Below are 21,926 nucleotides of genomic sequence, written 5' to 3'. Positions count from 1 at the left end.
ACAATGGACAGGAGTTTATCCGAGGGTCTTTACTACCTTTCTCAGCCTTGGATATCATTAGCATCACGAATCGAAGGTATCCTTTGGATTATACAAGGTGGTTATTATCCCATCCTCGCTCTCGTTGGTGTTCCTAGTAAGTCATTGTCTTTGTCTTTTAGAATGGGTTGAACTGTATTTCTGCTCATGTCAGATCAATTTTGGAAAAGGGGAAATCAATGTCTTCACTTCCAATCAAAAATTCCTTTCCTGATAAATTCTATAAAGCAACTTACGATTTATAAATTGCTCACTGATATGCGAGAAGGAATCAGACTGTTCTCAAACTCCATAATCCTTCTAGCCCTGCACAGACCTACATTAGCATATCCTCCTCAATCAAAATCCTGCCAAATACCACCATGACGATGCACCGATCTACTCGTCAGTCTCAGTGCAACTTCTGAGTAAATGTCTATATTTGTGCCACTATGAAATCTGGATTCACCTGTTTACAGTGCCTTCTAACCACATGTCCTTGACAAGATAATTACTCTTGAGATGTTTAATTTGTTCTCTCCATAGTATCTGTCAGAGAGGAAGATAGTGTATGGTACTCAAGTCATTGACTCTTAATGTAGAGACACAGAACAATAATCTGTTGATGTCTCATGAAGCAAGTTGATGGAATTTAAAAGAAATCATCGTCATTTGTAATAATCAGAAGCCCTCTGCTTGTGTCATGTCCTCTAGAGAAGGCAATGGGTTATCCTTCCTTGGTCAGGTCTCCGTGTAACTGCAAACCCATAGCAATGTGGTTTACTCTTTACTGTCCAGTGGAACAGATGAACCAGACACTCAGTTCAAGATAGGGATAACATGCTGGTCTGACCAGGGCTTCATATACTTGACGAAAAATAACAAAAGTAAAGATATCTCCCTTCTGCTTCCTGTTTGCCATATTCCTACTGTTCATTTCCATCATGTAGGCTACTATTCCTTATGGTAGATGTATTCCATCTCATTGAGTCTGTCCCCGAGAGTGACGTTCATCTCGATAGGCATCTCTGGTACTGTTTTTATTGACTTACAGATGTCAGGAAGTTGTAAATTTCGCATTAGTGGAAGTATATAGCGAATTATCTTTTTTAACGCCATAAGAAAGGAATGGAGGTGGCGAAGTGAGGGAAAGTAATAATTGTGATCAACCCTGAGAGTTTTGTTGAGGCATTATTTGGAATATTGTGCACAGAATTTCTTTCCTTTATAAGGAATGATCTCCTTACCACAGAGGAAGAGTGCAAAGGAGTTCCACCAAACTAATCCCTGGGATGATGGTACCATGAGGTGTGCACTGCGAGAGAATAAGATGGCATTGCATTGAACCTTCAGGGGGATGGACGATCACAAATGATGTTCTAAACAGACACTGATACGGTGATAAATGCCACGGCTTCTTTGTTTTTACTAAGTTTATTAAATTCCAGATACTTTTAGTACCTCTGAGAACATTCCCCCAACCACCCCCACTCCCCAGATCAATGAGAGAGTAGGAAATTCAGATTTTGAATAAAAAACCCACATATTAATCCAGTGCATTTGGTGCGCGATCCTGAACTGAATGTCATGTTATCCACAATCCCAACATCAGCCACAATACCTTCAGTCTACAGCAGTTTGCTATTCCCACCAGCTTCTGACCCCCACGGAGAACATGGATCTGCCTTTTCGGAGATGGAAGATGTCTCCTTGAGACTTAACAGAAAACATCTTGCTTCCCTTCTCACTGCCAGCAAACCACGTTAAAGTAGCACATGCGCCACAGAAAATGGAGCCACGATGAACATTATGATCTGCTCCTGTGATTTGTCAAGTTGGAGCATCAGTGACATTCCACCTGTTCCTGTATAAACCTTTGAGAGGCTGAATGGCCTCTTGCTGGTCCTGTATAACAGTTTAGAAAGACTGTTTGGGCTCCACCTGTTCCTGTTTAACAGTTCGATGTGTTGACCAGACCCCTCCTCTTCCATTGTAACAAGCACGAGTATTGAATGTACTGCAACTCTTCCCGTTCAGTAGTTTTGATGTGCTGAATGCTAGCTCATATTCGCGAGAAACCAAATTCAGATGCTGAATGAGCTCCTCATTTAACTGTGGAAATATGCATTGTCCGGCCATTTTGTTACATGAATGTTACAGACACTTTAACAGCACAGGCCTGAATGCAGTCCAGGTCTTCCTGCACGTTGACACAGACTGCTTCAGGAGCTGAGGGGGGGAAATGTTCTGAATATTGTGTGATCTTCAGTGATCATCCCTATTTCTGATGGGGAAGGACAGTGATGACGCAGCTGAAGACGATTGTATCGAGGAAGCTACTCTGAGGATTTCCTGTAGGGATGTCCTGGGACTGAGAGGATTATTGTCCACCAACTACGCACATCTTCCTCCCTGCGATGGCTGACCCCAACCAGGGGAGAGATTGTGGCTGATTCCTATTAAACGTAATTTAGTTAACCTTCCTTGATAACATCCTGAGTCAACTCTGGCCTTGATATCAGGGTCTGTCAGTCTTACGTGAGCTACTGTGTTCACCTCTTTTGAACATACAAATAGGTTATTGTGTATGTTTTGTGAGTGGAACCTTCTCACAGAGGATTGTGAATGTCAGGAATTATCTGTTACATAGAGTTCTGGGAGCTAGATCACTAAAAGGATTTGTAGAGGAGGGTGGGGGGGGGGGGCTTAAACCTGTCATTGAATTGAGGTATGTGAAGATTTGGGAAATAAAGCAGAGTTGATCCCATCATTGCATCATCCATAATCTTCTACAATGGCATGGCAGGCCTGACCATCCGAATTACCATCCGATCCTGTTCCTCATGCTTTCATATTCTGTAATTAGAAAGTTAATGTTTGTAATTTTCCTGAGCATTCCGTTATTGGATGTTGCAGTTCGAGAGAGCAACGCATTTTATGAGACATCCCTGGGTGAGGGATTGTATTCACAATGAATCTGGGTCCGCAGCATGACCAACAAATAAAGCACAAGTTGCAGAGAGGAGACACTCTATAAAGAGATCAGAGGCGTCTTTTGAGCCCAGCCTGAGTTTTGAATTAATATTTTTGACCCCACACCTAACTGTGTGTGCCAATTGTGGGGCACAGAAGGAGATCCTGGATTACTGTGGACCAGGTATTTCGAACAAGTGGCCTCCATCTACTCCTGTGCAGGAGCTGTGAGGGGCTGAATGGAATATAAGACCATCGGACTGAGGAGCAAGAGTGGACCATTAGACACTTTGTCTTGGCTCTGCCACGCGCTCAAATCGTAGCTGATCTGATTGTGGTCTCAGCAGTACTTCTTCTGTACGTGCACCATTTTCCGACATTCATTTGTCTATCAAATATTTAACAGACACAACTTTGAATAAATGTAAACATCCAGCCACAACAAACTTCTGGGAAGGGAATTCCCACTTAAACAACCCTTTTAGAATTCGTGCTCCAATCAATGTTGCAGGGTTAGTGTTTCCTTTTGCAGTTAGATCGCTCCACTGTTTACAACAAATTTCAAAGTTTAGTGATTTGGCTAATGATTTAAATGTCAGTCTGGCTTATCTTCCAGAAAAAATGTCAAACACACACACAGACATTCACATCTTAAGACAAAACAGAAAAATGAAAGCTTTCCAGAGTGTCATAATAGTTGAATTCATAACAAATGGATAGATGATAGACTGTCCCAAATGTTATTCTGTCCTCTGACGTTATTAGATTAGATTTCCTACAGTGTTGGAAACAAGGCCTTCGGCCCAACAAGTCCACACCGACCCTCCGAAGAGTAACACAACCAGTCCCATTTCCCTCTGGTTGATGCACCTATCACTATGGACAGTTCAGCATGGCGAATTCACCCGAACTGCACATTTTTGGACCTGTGGGAGGAAGCTGGAAATCCTGGAGGAAACCAACGCAGACAGGGGGAGAATATGCAAACTCCTCACAGGCAGTCGCCCGAGGCTGGAATCAAACCTTGGAACCTGTTGCTGTGAGGCAATAGTGATAACCACTGAGCCACAATGCCGCCAATTCTGCTCAGTCAAGCTGCTTGGAATGCGATTTCTCGCCAGAATAGTTGGATTTAGCTGAATTCCCTTTGCTTCCAAAGTTAGGGAGATTCCAATGGATCTCTCAACAGGAATTCTCCACGACTCATCAGGTAGCGGTGAGTCAGGGCTTTACTGTTGTCAGGTGGAACACAATTACAAAGAGGGATCAATCAGTTGCTGCTTCTCAGGCAGGGAACATTGTGCTCCCTCTCTGTGTTGAAACATATAATTACATCAACTGAACACAAAACTGGAACGTGTGTGCTCGTTGTGAACCTTCTCTGGAATGGATCATAATGGACGATATGCAAGTGCATCATTGCTGCTGTTATACCCAGTGCCTTTCATTACCAAAAAGAAAATTCCTGCTTTATAATTTGATGATTTGTAGGTATGCATATGGTTAATTTTTAAAAATCGTTTGATGGCTTCAAAATATCTGTGCGAAAATCAATACATTTTATTCTTAACATTTATTCCATAGTTTTAGTGTCCCTGAGAAGAGAAAATATGTATCCAGCTGATTTTTCTCGAAATTGTGCATGGTTCAAAAAGATTTTTCATCTAAGACCAGAACTGATAATATTTCAGAACAAAAGGCCTTCACTCCAAGAAAATGTGAACAAAACATTGTTGATAAGCTGCGAAAACAATTATCTTGTTTTTAGGTTAAGGGATCAAAACTGCACATAATATGTCGTATGTGGTCTTAGCAACGCCCTACAGATGTAGACTCGAAAAATGTGATTCTGGAAAATCACAACAGGTCAGGCAGCACCCAACAAACAGGAGACTCGATGTTTACGGCACATTCCTGATGAAGGGCTTATACCCGTTACGCCAATTCTCCTGCTCCTCGGATGCTGCCTGACATGTTGCGCTTTTCCAGCCTCACACTGTTGGACTCAGATCTCCAGCATCTACACTCCTCACTTTCAACGGTACAGATGCAATAAAACATTCCTGATCAAACCTGGTACCCTTTGACAGAGACACAATCATTCCACTTAGCTTCCAAATCACTTACTGCAAGTGCAGACTCACTACATATGATTCATGTACCAGGATCATGAATTCCGTCTGTCTCATAGAGTTCTCTATTCTCTCTCCACTTAAATTCTTTAACATTTTTTTATCCTTCCATCCAAAATAGACAATTCATATTATGGATATCTGCTGAAGTTTTGCTCACTAATATCCCTTTGCCTTTATCACATTGATGACACACGACCTCGATTTGATAAGATACTGGATGACCAGCTTGGTGTTTAAGCCAATTGGGCATTGATATATGCCGTCCCTTCCTCTAGATCTTTGATACAGATATTGATCGTTGATGATTCCATTGTGATCGCTGAGGCACTCCACTAGTTACAGCTTTGTAATGTGAAAATAAGCATTTACGTCTTCTCTCTATTGACTGTTTGCAACCGCTTCCTGTGTTGCAGTTCAGGCAGTTTAAATGGCCTGCTGTGCAGTAAAATGTACTCAATGAGCTGAATTGATCGTTTCATTTTTCTCTGTAACTCGTTAAAGAGGCAGAATGGTCTCCTCCAGTCTCATGGCAACTGTAAAGACTGGCTGAATGAGGTGGCCCCCTATCTCTCTCCCAGCTTCGACGGGTGGATGGAGGGCACAATACATGAGGTAGTAGCAGCAGTATATCCCTGGAACAGCATCGAGGGTCGATTGAGGGAACAACACGTGGGGTAGGGGCAGCAGTATATCCCTGGAACAGCATCGAGGTTGGATTGAGGGAACAACACGTGGGGTAGGGACAGCAATTGGTTATTCGGCACCGCCAGTCAGAATGATCATGGCTGATCTGATTGTGTTTGACCATCTATCTCATGTCTGTTCCCAATTAATATTGACTGTCCTGTCCAGCAAAGATCAGTCTTGAATATCTTCAATAACCGAGTCTTCCCTGCTCCCTGAGGATGAGGACCCTACAAATAGTACAAAACAAAAGTGAAATGGGGCGACATTATTTCAGTGTGGGACCCGTTATATTAAACTGTGTTAACCTAACATGAAATCGCCACCTTTTTGAAACACAAGGACAGAATCATTAGGCATAGACATAAACCATTCAGCCCTCTAAACCTGTCCAATAGTACCATTGACACTTTTCAATGAAATATGTATTAAACTCATTCTCTGCTTCTCTCCCAGGAAGAGAATAACTGATAGCATGACACCACACGAGCATTTAAAACGCAGAATTCGGCCATTCGGCCCATCGACTCTGAATGCCATTTAATACAGGCTTAGAGATTTCTCAACATCAGTCTCCTGACTACTCTCTGTAACTCTTGACATGCTTATTCATCAACAAACTGTATATCTCTGTCTTATAAGCACTAGTACCTGTGTCTCTGCTCGTCCGTATGTGCACTTGTGTGTATTTGTACATGTGTCTGTGTGTTTGTGTATTTATGTGCTGACATTGGTTTATCTGTGTATTAGCCTGTGCGTTTTACTTGTGCTTGTGTCTATTTGTGTGCGACTGTCTATGTATCCGTATGCCACTACTTGTGTGCGGTTCTATCTCCGTGTAAGTACTGTGAGTGTCAGTATATTAGCGTGTTTACATAGGTCTCTGAATATTTTTGTGTCTGTCTTTCCCTGCAATGAGATATTTGTTGTTTAGGGAGGAGAAAATTATCAGAACACACCGAGTGGTTCAAGTGCGAATTGCCCTTCACTGAACATTGTTTTTTACTCAGTTGGCGGAACATGGATGTCACGGAATCTCCATACGACATGTCCCGTTCCACTCCGGCTCCTACCAGGGTCCTCCTGACATGGCGGGAGGGGGGGTGGGTGGAGAATGCCTCAGATATCGGGTGCTCCACCATCTGGCTTGGTCTTTTCTCTCCTCTTACAGTCCGTTTCACCTGGAATGGGAGAAAGGCGGGCAGGAGTGATGGTGGTGTTGTGTGGCCCTGCTTTTAGAGCTGGTGTAGGAGGAGGGGGAGGGGGAATGGTGAGGTTTCCGGAGGGAGTCAGTCCACAGTGTTGTATCCATGCACTGTTATTAGTGTTGGGCGTATAGTGGAGGGAGAGAGAGCGCACGGGGAGGGGGTGGCGTGGGAAAGGTGCTGAATTCAATCATGTGAGTGGTAGTGCGTGAGCCTTGTTTGGAGGTAGGTCCTATAATAGGTAGTGAGTGTGAGGGAGCAGAGAGAGTACAGTAACAGTTAACCTGACAAAGTGGGGAGGAGATTGATACTTGTCCTGTGATGCTGGCCATTTCTTCAGATCATGTCAGCGTCGACGTGACCCTCCCCGAATGTCTTGTCCAAGGCTATCACTAATAGAGCAACAGACCCTGTCCCTCAGATACCACAGAATCCGTTTGGGTGGATCTTACAAATAGGAAGGAGAAGCAAGCATTGGTGCATTATGTATCGAAACCATTGGTCTTGTCCAAATTCTGTGCATTATATACTCTGCAAATCAGAGATGCAAATATTGTGGGTGCTGCAGGATTATTGAATCATCTTAAATTGGATCTAAACTGTGTTAATTAAGTGACTGGTATTCTTGAGAAAAATAAATTCCATAAATGTAAAACAGGTTGATTGAAGAGTATGTTGTGACTCAAACAAGAGAGCAGGTTATTTTCGATTTGGTGTTGTGTGGTCAGAAGGAATCATTTGTAACCTTGCTCTGAGGACTAGAGACTTTAATATGTTGTATTTTACGCAGCGCTTGCATACAATATTGAATGTTTGAGCGTGAAGTGGTAGACACGCAATGGTTGTTAGAGTCATAGAATCATGGAGCCCTGCAGCTTGGACACAGGCCCTTTGGACCAAAGTGGTCCGTACCGACAAAAATGTCCATCCTGCTCATTCCATTTCCCTGTCCTTGCTCCTTATTCTTCTAAATCTTTCCTATCCGCATATTTGTCTAAATGTCTTTTGAACGTTTTTAATGTACGTGCCTCAACCAAACCGCTGTCTGCTAATTCCATATGTGTGCCAAGCTCTGTGTAAAAAAGTTGGCGCTCAGGATCCTTTTTATTCTTTCACCTCTAACCTGATGTCCTCAAGACCTTGATTCCCAAAACTGGCAAAAAGAATGAGTGTATTCACGTTATCCATGCATCTCATGATTTTATACTTTTCCATACGATTTCCCCTCAGTTTCTTACACTCAAAGGAAAATATTCTGGCCGGTCCAAACTCTGCCTACAACTCAGACCGTCGAGTACAGGCATTATCCTTGTAAATGTCTTCTGTCCTCTTTACAGTTTAATCACATGCTTCCTATGGCAAAGTGAACAAAACCGAACACAATACTCCAAGTGCATGCCTCACCAGAGTCCTACCTAACTGCAACATAACTGGCTAACTTCTACACTCAAAGCCCTGACTGATGAAGGCCAGTGTGTCAAAAGCCGTTTTCACTGGCCTGTCTACGTACAACTAATTTCAGAGATTCACGAAACTGAGCTCCAAGGTCCCTCTGTTTCTCTACACTACTTCAGAGCCTAACATTCATCATGAAACTCCAACCTGAATTTGACTTTCCAAAATGCAACACCCCACATATATCTGTATTAATCTCTATTTGCCATTTCTCGGCCCACTTCCCCAGCTGATAAAAGTCCTGCAGCAATTTCTGATAATCTTTCTCACTGTTCACAGTACTGCCTATTTTACTGTCATCATCCTAATTACTAATCATGCTTTGTACATACTCATCCAAATCAGTGATATAGATAACAAACTGTAATAGACCCAGTACCGACCCCTGAGACACTTCACTAGTCACAGGCCTCCAGTCCAATAAGCATCCTTCCAGTATTAGCCTCTGCTTTCTCCCATCAAGCCAATTGAGTATCCAATTTGGCAGATACCCCTGAATTCCATGCTATCGAACCTTTCTGAGAAGCCTATTATGTGGAATCTTATCAAAGACCTTTCTGAAACCTAGATATACTACGTCTCCCAACCTACCAACTTTTGAGGTCCCTTCCTCAAAAGAACGCTAAAGAAATATGAGTCACGATACTCTATGCACAAAGCAGTGCTGACTGCTCCTTATTAAACCGTGTCTTTTCAAATGCATGTCTATGTTATCTCTCAGAACCTTCTCAAGGAAATTACATGTAACAGTTGTTAAGCTAACTGGTCTATAGTTTACAGATTCTTCTTCACCGCCCTCCTTGAACAAGGGCACAACGTTCACGACCCTCTAGTCTTCTGGGACCTCCCCCATGGACAGCGGTGATGGAAAAAGATCAGCCAGGGCCCCCGCAATATCTTCTCTCGCCTCTTACTGTGTTCTTGGATACACTTGTTCAGGACCAGGAGATCTAGAGAAATCCTGCAATATCTGAAAAATATGTCTATTTCTTAAGGTAGAATTACCAAAGAAAGGGCAAGTGACTTAATGGAGGTTACCATAATAAATTAAAATTATATTAATCATACGAAGTGAGCTGAGAAGAATTTTAGACATTGTGGCAACCAGAGAATTTTCAGAAATTTGTTTGTGTGGAGATTGCATATTCTACCTGAGTCTGCGTGGGTTTCCTCTTAGTGCTCCGGTTTCCTCCCACAGTCCAAAGAATTACAGGTTAGTTGAACTGGCCATGCTTATTTGTGCAATGTGTTCAGGGATGTGTAGATTAGGCCACAAAATGTAGAATTGGATGGGAATGGGTCTGGGTGGTTACTCTTCGGAGCGGCAGGGTGGACTTGCTGAACCAAAAGGCCTTTTCCGCACTGTGGGCTTTCAATGATTCTGTGAAAGAAGAACACAATGACTACATAAATCTACAATCTGTATTGCAAAGAAAACAAGCAGGGTCAAATGTGGAATTTTGTAATCAGGAGAGGAGAGGTCATTGAGGAGAACAGGGAAATGGCCAAGAAAATAACCAGATCATTTGCATCTGTCATCAAGGAGGAAGATCCATAAAATCGCTGAGTAGTACCAAATGATCACATGGAACTTGTGGAACTAAAGACATAATGTCAATTCATATCAGTAACAAGGTACTAGTTGAAGGCAAGCACAGTAGTATTGTAGCTGGATTGAGCATTGCTAAGTCTGATGAGTCAGTTTTACTTCGTATCAAAATATTAGAAATAAATCAGCAATAGACGCATTAATTGTGCTGTCGATGACTGTTTATTTTCCTATACATTCCGCAGAGGCTGGAAGTTAGTAAATGTGTTCCAAGCATTGGAGATAAATGGAAGTGATTCAAGCACCTGCAAAGAGAAGAAGAGATAGTGTGGAGAACTTCAGACCAATTTACTTGATATCTGTAGGAAACCTGATGTAGTCTATCATGTAGGATCTGATATTGGATATTTAGAAATTAACAGCAACATCGGAGAGAATCAGTATACACTGACACAATCTGACAGAGATTTCATACTTGATATTTCAGAATGATTTGAACTTGTTTATTGCAAAATAGAAATGGCGTATTTCGATTTTCAGAAGGCTTTTTTTTATAAGAACTCATGCAGTGAATTCATAAGTAAAGTAATGTGAATGGTAATTGGAGGAATATATAAAAGTGAAAAGTTAACGTCAGGTTCGCCTTCATTTAAGAGAATCAAAACATTGTTGGAAGGTCATGCTGAAGCAGTTTCACAGCTTGCTAATGAAACTGTACATAGAGTATGGAGTCCAGTGCTGGTGACCCAATCTGAGAAAGGATAGACTGACCACGGAGGGTGTGCAATGGATATTCACCAGATTAATCCCTCAGATGGTTAGATTGCCTGATGTGGAAAGTCGGCCTGTGTTCTTTACATTTTCAAAGAATGAGAGGTGGGTCACAGTGAAATTTAGAAAAGTCACTAAACATCTGGCAAGGTGGAAATAAACAAGATTTTTCTCTGGCTGTCTACTCTACATTTAAGGCAAATTATTGCAGGTAAAGTATAGACATTTTCAGACTGCAATTAGAAGGCAATTCTTCATTTGAAGGGGACTGACTAACACAGCGTCATGGAAACCTGCTGGCAGGAAAGATTAAGGAGAGTCCCCAAATATTCTACAGGTACGTCAAGTGGAGCAGAATAACCAGGGAAAATGTAGGACTCATTAGTAATTTGCCAAGTTGTATCCAAATCAACTTAGTGGTAGGAGACAGAAGGTCTCCTGGTATAAATCTGTTTGTTTGACTGGAGACCAGTATCCAATTGTGTACCACAGGGATCAGTGCAGTGTCCCATTTTATTTGTGATTCGGAGATGCCAGTGGTGGGCTGGTTTGGGAAAAAAATTGCAGAACATTAGATGATAGTCCAACTGTTTATTAAAGCATGACATTTTGAACAGCATAATCACGCGATGAAGAAGCAGTGCTCCGAAAGCATGTCGTGCGAATAAAACTGTTGGATTATAACCTGGTGTTGTGTGATTTTTAACCTTATTGTTTGTAGCATTCAGACATGATGCAGCTGTGAATTTGGAGGGGGTTAGGGTGAGTTTGCGTTTGACACAAAGTTTGGCTGGTTGGTTGGCAGTGAGGAGGAAGGCCTTATATTACAGGAAGATACAGATGGAATGATCAAATGGGTGGATCAATGGTCAATGGAATGTAACGGTGATAAGTATGAGATGATGTATTTTGGAAGAAGGAACCAGACAGGGGAGGACTCAATGAATAGCAGCATACTAGGAAGCTCAGACGGTGCTCCAAACATCCCGAATGTGATTAAACAAGTTAATGCACAAGTTGACAAAGCATAGCAACCATAAACATAGCCTTTATTCATGGAGGCACAGATTACAAGAGCTATATGGAATTTTGGTGAGGCCAAATGGAATACTATGGACAGTTCTGGGAGCCACAAAACAGGAAGTATGTGATTGCACTGGACAGGGTGCAGTAGAGATTCACCAGGATGTTCCCTTGGATGGATTAGGTCAGCTGGGGTTGTTTACTTTGAAGCAGAGAAGACTGAGAGGAATGTGCTTTAGAAGGATACGATTACAAGGGGCATGGACAGGATGGATAGACAGCATCTGTTCCTTCCAATCAAAGGGGGAAGAACAAGAGAGTACCATCTTAAAGTGAAGGGTTTGATGTTTAGTGAGGATTTGACGATTGGTTTCATCCAGAGTCTGTTGGGATCAGGAATGCACTTCCTGAGAGGGCAGGTAACCTCACAACCGTTAAAAATACGTGGTCGTGCCCTTGAAGTGCCATAACATACATGGCTATGGGCCTCATTTTGGAAAGTGGAACGAATGTAGATCGTGCAGTATTTATGACAGTACAGAGCCAGTGCTTCTGTGACTGTATGGGTTGGACGGTCAATCATTGAGCAGCATAAGACCATGAATTGATGAGCTCCTGAAGAATGTATTAACTAGCGTTATAAAAGTGAACTTGTCTCCATGAGCTAGAACAAGGAAAGCTAAAAGTGTCTAATACCCTGCTCCCTCCATGATGTTTCTGTGCAGTCTGGGGGAAAGCTCTGTCATTGGTGTCACAATCTCTTAAACATTAAGGAGGCAGCATCTGTCTGGTTGACAGGACTGTGTTTCCCGTTCCCTTTTCCAAAACCAAGCTCGTTGGCGGTGTTCTGTCTGGTTTTATCCTTTAAGAACTCAGAACAATTTGATGCAATTGAGTGTCTTGCTTGGCCGTTTCAGAGACCATTGCAGAGTTTATCACATGTCTGTGTGTCTGGAGACACTTGTAGGCCAGACCAGGAAGCACGGGAGATTCACTTCCTGAAAGTACATTGGGGAAGGAATAGATGTTTACAATGGACATTAGATTGAAGGCCAATATTACTAGCACCAGATTTTATGTCTCGATATTTTGTAAATTGTTTTTAACTTCCACCAGCTGCCAGAGCATTATCCCGGTCTGGATCAGTAATCCAGTGACATTTGCACAACAGCACCATCTCCACATGGGGACCGATCGGAAACCACACAGAGCACATTATTTCAGTGCTGCTTAACAGCTCGGTCAAAAATCACTCCAACCAATGTGATAATCGTGACGGGACTGAGAGCGTGGTAAATAATTAGACTATAGTCATTCCCTTGTTGCGGGACTGGATATTGTTGAGGAACGTTCCCCTTGGCCAGGCAGATGTCGGAGTTGAAGCTGGATTGAAACAGCTTCCCCAGCGACATGGCTTGCTGTGCAGCACAATCTTCATTCCCATTTCAGGAATGGTATCCGGGTCCATTGCCGTCGTCATATCTACTGTGTTCAGCCGTTTCTTCATGTCACGAGTAGCGAATCGATTTGGTTGAAGACGCATCTGTGATTCTGTGGGCATCATGAGGAGGGTGAGGTGGATTATCGACTCAACACTTCTGTCTCAGGATGTTGCAAATACTACAACTTTGGCTTGTGCACTGATGTGGAGGGCTAGGGATATTTGTGGAGTCCTCTCCTCCTGTAAATTGGTAAATAGTCCATCGACGTTGATGATTGGATGAGGCTTGACTACAGAGTTTCGATCATATCAGTTTGTGTTGGGATCATTTCCCCGTCTCCATCAGATGGTCATTCCGCTGTTTGGAATGTAACCAGTCAAGTGCGGTTGCTTTAACGGGTTGTCATCAGGTTTAGATACACATGGTTCTGACTCTGGCATGTTCCTCCAAACTCGTCATTGAACCATAGATCGGCTTGATAAAAATGGGATAATGATGGATTATCCTGGGGTAAAAGTTATGGATTGTGTTTGAATGCAATTCTGTTACGGCTGCTGCTGAGATCTACAGCATCAAATGATAACCCAGTGTGAGCTGCAATATCTGCAACTCAGGTGTACTGACTTCCCCCATTTAACACCGAGACCCATTCACCCATCAGCCCTGTACTCAATGACTTAACTTGGTTTCTTATGTGAGAGCACATCCAGTTCCACAATCTCATTCTGCTGAGGATCTCACACTGATGTCACGCTTCCAATTTGTTACATTACTCAGATACTTTAACATATTGATCTGAATCATTTGCTTTCCAGTAATACCATCTTCTATGTTTGAAGTGAATGCTTTTTCCTCTGTTTTTCTCCCTGACCAGTATTAAGACCTCTGTCGCGTCAGTGATGCCAGCCTTATGTCGTTTCAGAGCCAATGAACCTGTGCACTTTGCGTTTTTGTTCACTTCCAAATGTACAGGGCTCTGTGCTGGACAGGCTTTTGAGCAGATTTAACACGCATCTTTGGATAATGTTGAAAAACACAAATTGCTGAAGAAACTAAGTAGGTTCAGTGGACACTTCTTCAGAACTGAAAAGGATTGGAAACTGGGCATTTTAGTTCCTTGCCAGAGGTGGGGGGTAGGTGACAGGGAACTGAGGGTGTGACAACAGATGATGAGGCTTTTAGCAGTGGTGAACGAGAACATGACATAAAATGAGTTTAAATTAAGATGAGAATGAGGATAGGGGTTCTCTCTATTGAGTGCAAGATAAAGAAAACACAACCACATCAAGCCATATGGAGGCCAGGAGGGAGAATGTTGAACATGTAGAATTACATAGATCTGGCCTGAGATACATTTTCACTGTAGAAATCATCACAGGAATCAGACAAATGAATTCAGGTGCTTACCGGCTTATTGGCACTAGTAAGATTTTCATGCTGCCTTAGTATTGTAACATAAAGAAGAAAGGAAATAACTGTACGAAGTTTGGGCCGAGGGCTGTTTACCAGTCACTTTTAACATTGTTTCAAATTTACAGTGCTTATCTTGCAATGTTTGTTCTTGAAGTTAGTATCAGATGGAGAGTAGGAGGTGGCATTATAGAAATTTACAAAATCAGGGGAGGCATGGTCTGGGTGAAAAGCCAAGATCATTTCCACAGGATAGGAAAATTAAATCATTGAGCCATTGGTTTATGCTGGAAGAGGGAAGATTTAAAAGGGAGGAAGAGGGAACTTCTTTTTTCACACAGAGGGTGATGTGTTTATGGAATGAGCTGCCAGAGGAAGACTGGCAGATGCAGGTACAGCTCCAACATTTAAAAGACATTTGGACAAACATATAAATGCGAACCGTTTAGAGGCATATGTGCCAAATGCAAGCTGATGGGAATAGTTTTGTTTGGGAAACCTGGCCGCCATGGACAAGTTGGACCAAAGAGTGTGTTTGTATGTGATATGACTGTACGAATACAGAAAGCGAAGAAAAGGGAAGAAAAGATGTGATGTAAGTAAATTGGCAAGAAATATAAAAACAAGCAGCACGAGCTTTTCCATGTATGTGAGAAGAGTTAAAGAGGTGTGTGGAACTTTGGTATAAAGAAGTCAGGAAAGTATATTGAGGACATTTGGAGGGTGTGACTGGGGAACTGGATACAGGGAACAGACAGATAATTTACATCAGTATTTTACATCGTTCCTCACAGAGGAATGTGCTGTAAATATTTCAATGGTATAAACAAAATAGTAATAGGACGGAAGTCTCTAACAGAAGGAACAAGGCATTTCTCAAACAGATAAGACCAAGGGTAAACAGGTCATCAGCAATTCATAGCTGGTTTTAAAATGAGTGGTCTCAGAGTGGCTGGTGGCACTGTGTGAAACATTCCATAACTCTCTGGACTAAAGGAGTGTTCCAGTGAAACTGGAGACCCTCCAATGTGGCATCTGTCTTCAAGAAACGAGTGAGACTGAAAGCAGGAACCACTTAGCCTAACGATTATTGCTGGGAATCTGTGAGACTCTGTTATGAAGTAAGGGACTGCAGAGCATTTAGAAAACCTTCACACAGAGTCAGCATGGTCTTGTTAAAGGCGAACTACACTTTACCTGTAAAATCATGCAAAGTTTTTCTGGAAATCCATGAGAATGTAACAAGTGGCATTGATAAAGGGGGACTGGTAGACATGAGGCTTTCCAGAGATTTTCCACAAAATATCTCTAAATAAAGGTTCTTACGCAAGACAGAAGCTCATAGTATGGTGGATAATGCATGAGCATGGGATGACACTTGGTAAACACTTAGAAAACGGAGAGTCACGGCAAGAGCTGCTGACAACAGCTGCACTCAACTCCTGACGGCGGGAGCTGAGTGCAATATACATTTGAATTTGAGGATGACACTGACAACCATAATGCAGGCTGTTATTAAATGGAGAGAACTCCCAAAAAAGGAACAGTACAATGGAGTGGTGTGTTTCTGTGTATGAAACATAACGTCAGCATGTTGATGCGGAAATTTTGGTTCATTCGACTAGTCCCTGGGATGAAAGGATTGAACTATTGAATACATCAAAAATGCTGAGGCAATTATTCATTGTGGTTTAAATGATTAAGGGTGTCATTACTGAAATGGACAAGATACAGAGGGGGCTGGACAAGGTCGGTATTGAGAATGTGATTCCACACCAGGGCAGAGTCTCGAAGTCAGGGATGTAGATACAGAATAAGGAATATCGATTTCAAACTAAGATGTAAAGAAATGATTTATTTCAGAAGGTAGTGAATGGCTGGAATTTCCTAACCCCCAGAGTTGTGGAGGATGGGTCACTGATTGTATTTACAGATGGGTGGATTGGTTTGTGGCATTTCAGCGAGTTGAGGGATGCAAGGAGTTATCAGGAAAGTGGAGTTGAGCCGTGGAGTCGATCCACCATGTTCTTCTTGAATGACAGCACAGGTTCCTATTTCTTACATTCTTATTTATGTTTTTGGAAAATAATTGATTATTTTCCTGGAAGTCATGATGTAAAATGTTGCATTCAGAGACAGCACAGGATTTGTCTGAGTTGACCTTGGGTGGGGAATGGGGCCTGTATTCAATGCGAATCTGGGCCTGTAACATGACCTACATCAGGAGCAGAAATGACTGAGATGAGAAGCCTGAAAAGAGGGATTGGGGGAGGGAGGTCACTGCCTGACCCAGCCTGGATTTTCCAATACATTTGCCAAACTACACCAAACCATCGAAGTGCCCTCAATCTGCTCCGGCACAGCAGGACTGAAGGGCTGAATGGAACATCAAAACATAGGGCTGACGGACACGTCTGGGCCATTCAGCACTTTGACATTATTCCCCCAGTCAATAAGGTCATGGTTCATTTCATTGTGTTCCCAGCTGCACTTTTCTCTGATTTCACAATGATCTCTGGTTAACCTGTCTAAGGGAATCAGACAAAGTCAGCATCGACATAATATGAATATTCAGCCCTCCCAATCTTCTGGGTGAGAGAATTCCCACTTGAATGAACTCCCACTTCGTGATTTTCTCCTTGTTCCGGTTCTGACTGAGGTTGGAGGGTGTCACTGTTTTCATTTCTAGTCCCACTCCTCCACTGCTCACCACAAATTTTGAATGGAACCAGGTTGGCAATATGATCGATGATCAAGGTCTAAGACTGGGTCAGATTCAGTTATCAGAACATGCCAGTTGGATTTCTTCAGTCAGCTACAAGTAATTAACAGAACCAACTGAGGAGTGTGATGGATATTTAGTTAGTACTGCGCCGCACATCACCAAGGAGCTGGGTTCAATTCCAACCTCAGGTGAGTTTGAACATTCTTTACATATCTGTGTGGATTCCCTCCTAATGCTCTAGTTTGCTCTCAGAGTACACAGATGTGCAGCTTAGAGTGGTTTTGCCATGCTAGATTGCCCTTTGTTGAGAGAGCATCCCCTTCATGGTAACCTCAGTCAGTGTGGGGGAGTTGAACCTGCGCTGCTGGCCTCCCTCTGTATCACACACCAGCCGTCCAGCCAACTGAGTGGGAGACAGTGTAACTGTTCCAGACAGAAACAGGCACAGGTAAAGGACAAGAGAAACTTTCATAACAAGGAAAATGGTACGATTCAGATAACGGTCAAGATGACAGCTGAGGATAAAACGTTCTTTGCTCAAAATTGTATTTCATAACGGGACAAGTGTTTAGAAGCAGTGTTTGGCTGAATACAATAAAGTGAGACAAAGTGAAATAGCCAGAATTACTAATTGTGATTGGATATAATATAAATGCATATTTTTGCAGGAACTCAGGAGGTTGAATGGCTGAAAGTTCCTATACCAGAAAATGGGATTTCTTTGGAACACTAAATGGAATTCATATTCAAAATGTGTTCGTGTGTGTGAGGGAGAGAGAGAGAAACCGCAGGTACCGGACTGAGCTGACTGTTGAGCTCAGACCATGCTCAGGCCTCCTCTGGGAAGAGAATGGACCCCCCATACTAGCCCATCCACTAGGACCTCTGTGCCCCTGTTGAAAAATCGTGGTGTTAGTTCGCCTTATCTGTCATGCTCGGGGTCACCTGTGCAGGGTGGCTCCAAACTGAGGAAGTACAACAGTGTGCCCATTGGTCTTTGAAAGATGGCACCAGTGTGATTGATTATAGAATAGCCAGAGGTATCAGTGCGTTGGTGAGTCCCTCCAGCCATGTTGGGTTGGAGAATTGGGGTGGCATTGAATGCGAGGAACACTATGAGATTGAGTGGGTAGTTAATGTGGTGAGTTCGATAAGATAGCACCATGAAACTAGTTCAGTCTGGTACAGACAATCCCTCTGTCACACTCAATAAAAATGTCACTAAGACAAACTATTGTTAGATACAACCCAATGAAGTCTCTGCTGACCCTACACCCAGTTACAAAGTTGCAGAACAAATGTTCATCTAGAACTCTCCCTCATCTTTATTGATGCCAATATCCCATTCACCTATCATTTCTAGGAATACTGGCTCATGTTGCAGAATGCTGTCGAAATGTCTTCATTTCAGCATACTGAAACCTGTGATCTTACATGAAATTGTCTCTCAATGTCCCTTTCGTTTTTTTTCCCCAAAGTCCTTTTGATTGTTGGTAGTTAAACTAATATCCCCGCCATCTCTCTCTGCCAGGAACTAAGGAATACGGACTAGGCAATAAGGACTCTGTATCAGAATGATCATGTAACTAGACGGGTTATTCAGAGGCACGGGCTGTGACTCCAAGGCAGTGTTTAAAATCCTACCACAGCCGATGACAGAGCTTAAATTCGAATGAAAAAATTGGCATGAAACCTAATTTCACTCATGGAAACCAGAAACCGTTAAGATTTATTTCTTTTATTTCCCTGATAGTCTTTGCTAAGAAACTTAACATTATTATCCAGTCTGAACTCAGTGGGACTTCAGACCCACAACAACATTTTGGGTTCCATTTTGTCTTGACAAATGGCCGCGTAGTCACAGACAATTAGTGATGGACAACAAATGCTGCCCTTGCCCGTGATGCTGGCATCCCGAGAAACAACTGCATGAAAGGTGAAAATAAACCGAGGAACGATGGGTGCTAGAGATCGAAAATAAAATTCTCCAGCGTCTGAAAGTGTTGGAGAATCTCAGCAGCCTCTCTCAGGAGAAATTCCGATAACAGTTTGAGTCCATTGACCCTGTTTCACAACTGAAAGCAAACGAGGCAATGATATTATTTATCCTGGCATCATGGATGGTTAGGTTGGAGAGAGAGGTGGGGGCCAGATTAAATCGAATGGGTGGAGAAATGGCCAGAATAAGAGAGGAAAAGAAATAAAAAGTGAGCAAAGGAATTGCTGATGATGAACTGAAAGGAAAACAAAATGGCTAGTTATTCTCACATTTCCCCGTTTTCCCATATTCCTGAATATTGCATCCATTTAGATTTGTCCCTGTTTAAAGTGAGATAGGTTCCCTCTATCTCTCTTCTCTGAGATAGAGAACCAGTGGAAATGAAGTATTTGAATTTTCAAAGGACGGTTGACGTGGTTGAATAGACGTGAGTAGAGAATGTTAGAGTCCATGGGTAGGTAGGGGTTCAATACACCGAATTGATTAAAAGTTGGATAATCGAGAGAATGGAGAGAGTAGTATAATTATCTGGAGTGAAGGCTTTGGGGTATCAGAAGGATCAGTGTTTGGCCAATAGTTCTTTGCAAGATATTTCAGGTATGAACAACAAATATCATCATTCACGTTTATGTTCATTAAATAGTGAGAGGTTGGGAAATGCTGTTGTTGAAACAGACCCGGATGTGCTTCGTCATAAGTCACAAATAGATTTTTTTACACAGCAGGAAGTAAATGATATGTGGCTGGTCATGCAAAATGATTAAAGTACCAGAGTAAATGTATCTTTCCCAATGATAGTGTTTTGTTGAGAGACTATTAGATGTATTGTGTACAGGTTTAATCAGCAAAGGGGTTTCACAGACTAAACCCTGGCATGATTTTACCATGAGGGGAATGGGAAGAAACTTGTGTTTAATAAAGTGTGTTAAGGTGTTTGTGGGTTTATATTTAAAAAAGTGCTGACGCACACTGAGTGTTGAAGATACAAAATTGCCTTATTAGACCAATTAAAGGAATGCCCAGGCAAATTCACATTTCCTATGTATTGGAGTGCATATATATCCACTGTAAACATATTGGCTGCTGCCTGTTCTAGTCGAGGAGAGATCTGCACGGTAACAACATGAAGATTATGGTTTTTGAGGGTGGTGGTGGTGCGAGTTCAGTCGGTTACAGTATTGCAAATGGACAACGCGGCAGAATCATCTCGTCTGCGATAAGAATACATGCATCATTCTCCCTCACTACTAACTTCACGAGAGCAATGGATGATGGGAAATGCGATCAATAGCCAACGGTGCCAACATTCAATCCAGTCCAGTAGTTTTTGTGAACTGAAGAAACCATACTGAAAGGGGTTAAATGGAGCTGTTTGTTCAGTGACTGTGAGTGATGCTAGTCTCCATGGATCCTAGCTATGTCACTGGATGTTTTCCGTCTCCTATTAGTAAGGGGTCTCTTGCAATGGTTTATGCCATTGTAGCAGCAGATGCATTAACTCCAGCGCTCAAAGGGATCAGCAGCTACAGAGACAGAAAAAGGAGATTTAAACATCTGAGAACAGTCTGGAATGATCCATTAATGGATCAGAATCTGAGAACATTCGACTGGAATGATGCAACAATGGACAGGAGTTTATCCGTGGGTCTTCTCTTTTTTGCCTCGTCTTGGTTTCCATATCGGATATGGGGTGCACTGCTGATTATCCAGGCGGGTTACTACCCTATCCTCGCTATTGTTGGTGTTCCTGGTAAGGTTCTTCATCTCTATCCATTTATTAATCTCTTCAACCATGGTGAACTTCGTTACTATTTCTGTTATCTATATTTGACAAAGACGGAAATTATTGGCTTTAGTTTCAAATGCAAATTCCATTGATTACCCACAAATTTCAGAACCGCCCACACCCCCGCCCTCACAAACATCTGAGAACAAGACTGTTCACAATACCGAATTTAAATAAATAAAATTCATTTGTGTCTCGGTATTCTGTCCATCACAAACCTATCCACTACCAGCTCGTTTATATGCCCAGTCACCATCTTGGCTTCAATGCTGATGCTTAATAAAACATTATCTATGCTTTGGTAAAATTCAGACATTATGGTTACACCTCTCCTTTAAGCACTCTTTCAGTTGCAAATATTTCAATCACAACTTTGTTCTTATCTCAAAAATAACTCTATGACAGAAACACTCTCTCAGAGCAGTAATGGGGGAAGAAATGTAATTCAGATGCACAGGCTATTACACAGAAAGATACTATTCCACATCCTACCACAGACATTGTCAGAAAGTAAATACAAAAGACAGGAATTGGAAATAACAACCATAACATTTCCAGCATTTTGTTCATACGTTTATCTATTTCACTGATGTCCTTTGGTAAATAGAACTTGCGTTATTATCTGGTCTGGCTTAAGATTTATGTGAGTCCCACAGCAATGTGCTTGGTTCTGTACAGCCTGAAAGAATGACCACGCAGTAAATGACATTTGGCTGGGTAAAAGAATGCTGCCCCTGTCAGCGATGCAGAC

Source organism: Hemiscyllium ocellatum, unplaced genomic scaffold, assembly GCF_020745735.1.
Source record: "Hemiscyllium ocellatum isolate sHemOce1 unplaced genomic scaffold, sHemOce1.pat.X.cur. scaffold_204_pat_ctg1, whole genome shotgun sequence".
Lineage (NCBI taxonomy): Eukaryota > Metazoa > Chordata > Chondrichthyes > Orectolobiformes > Hemiscylliidae > Hemiscyllium > Hemiscyllium ocellatum.
The sequence above is the reverse complement of the archived record's forward strand: the minus strand, read 5'-3'. Positions refer to the sequence as shown.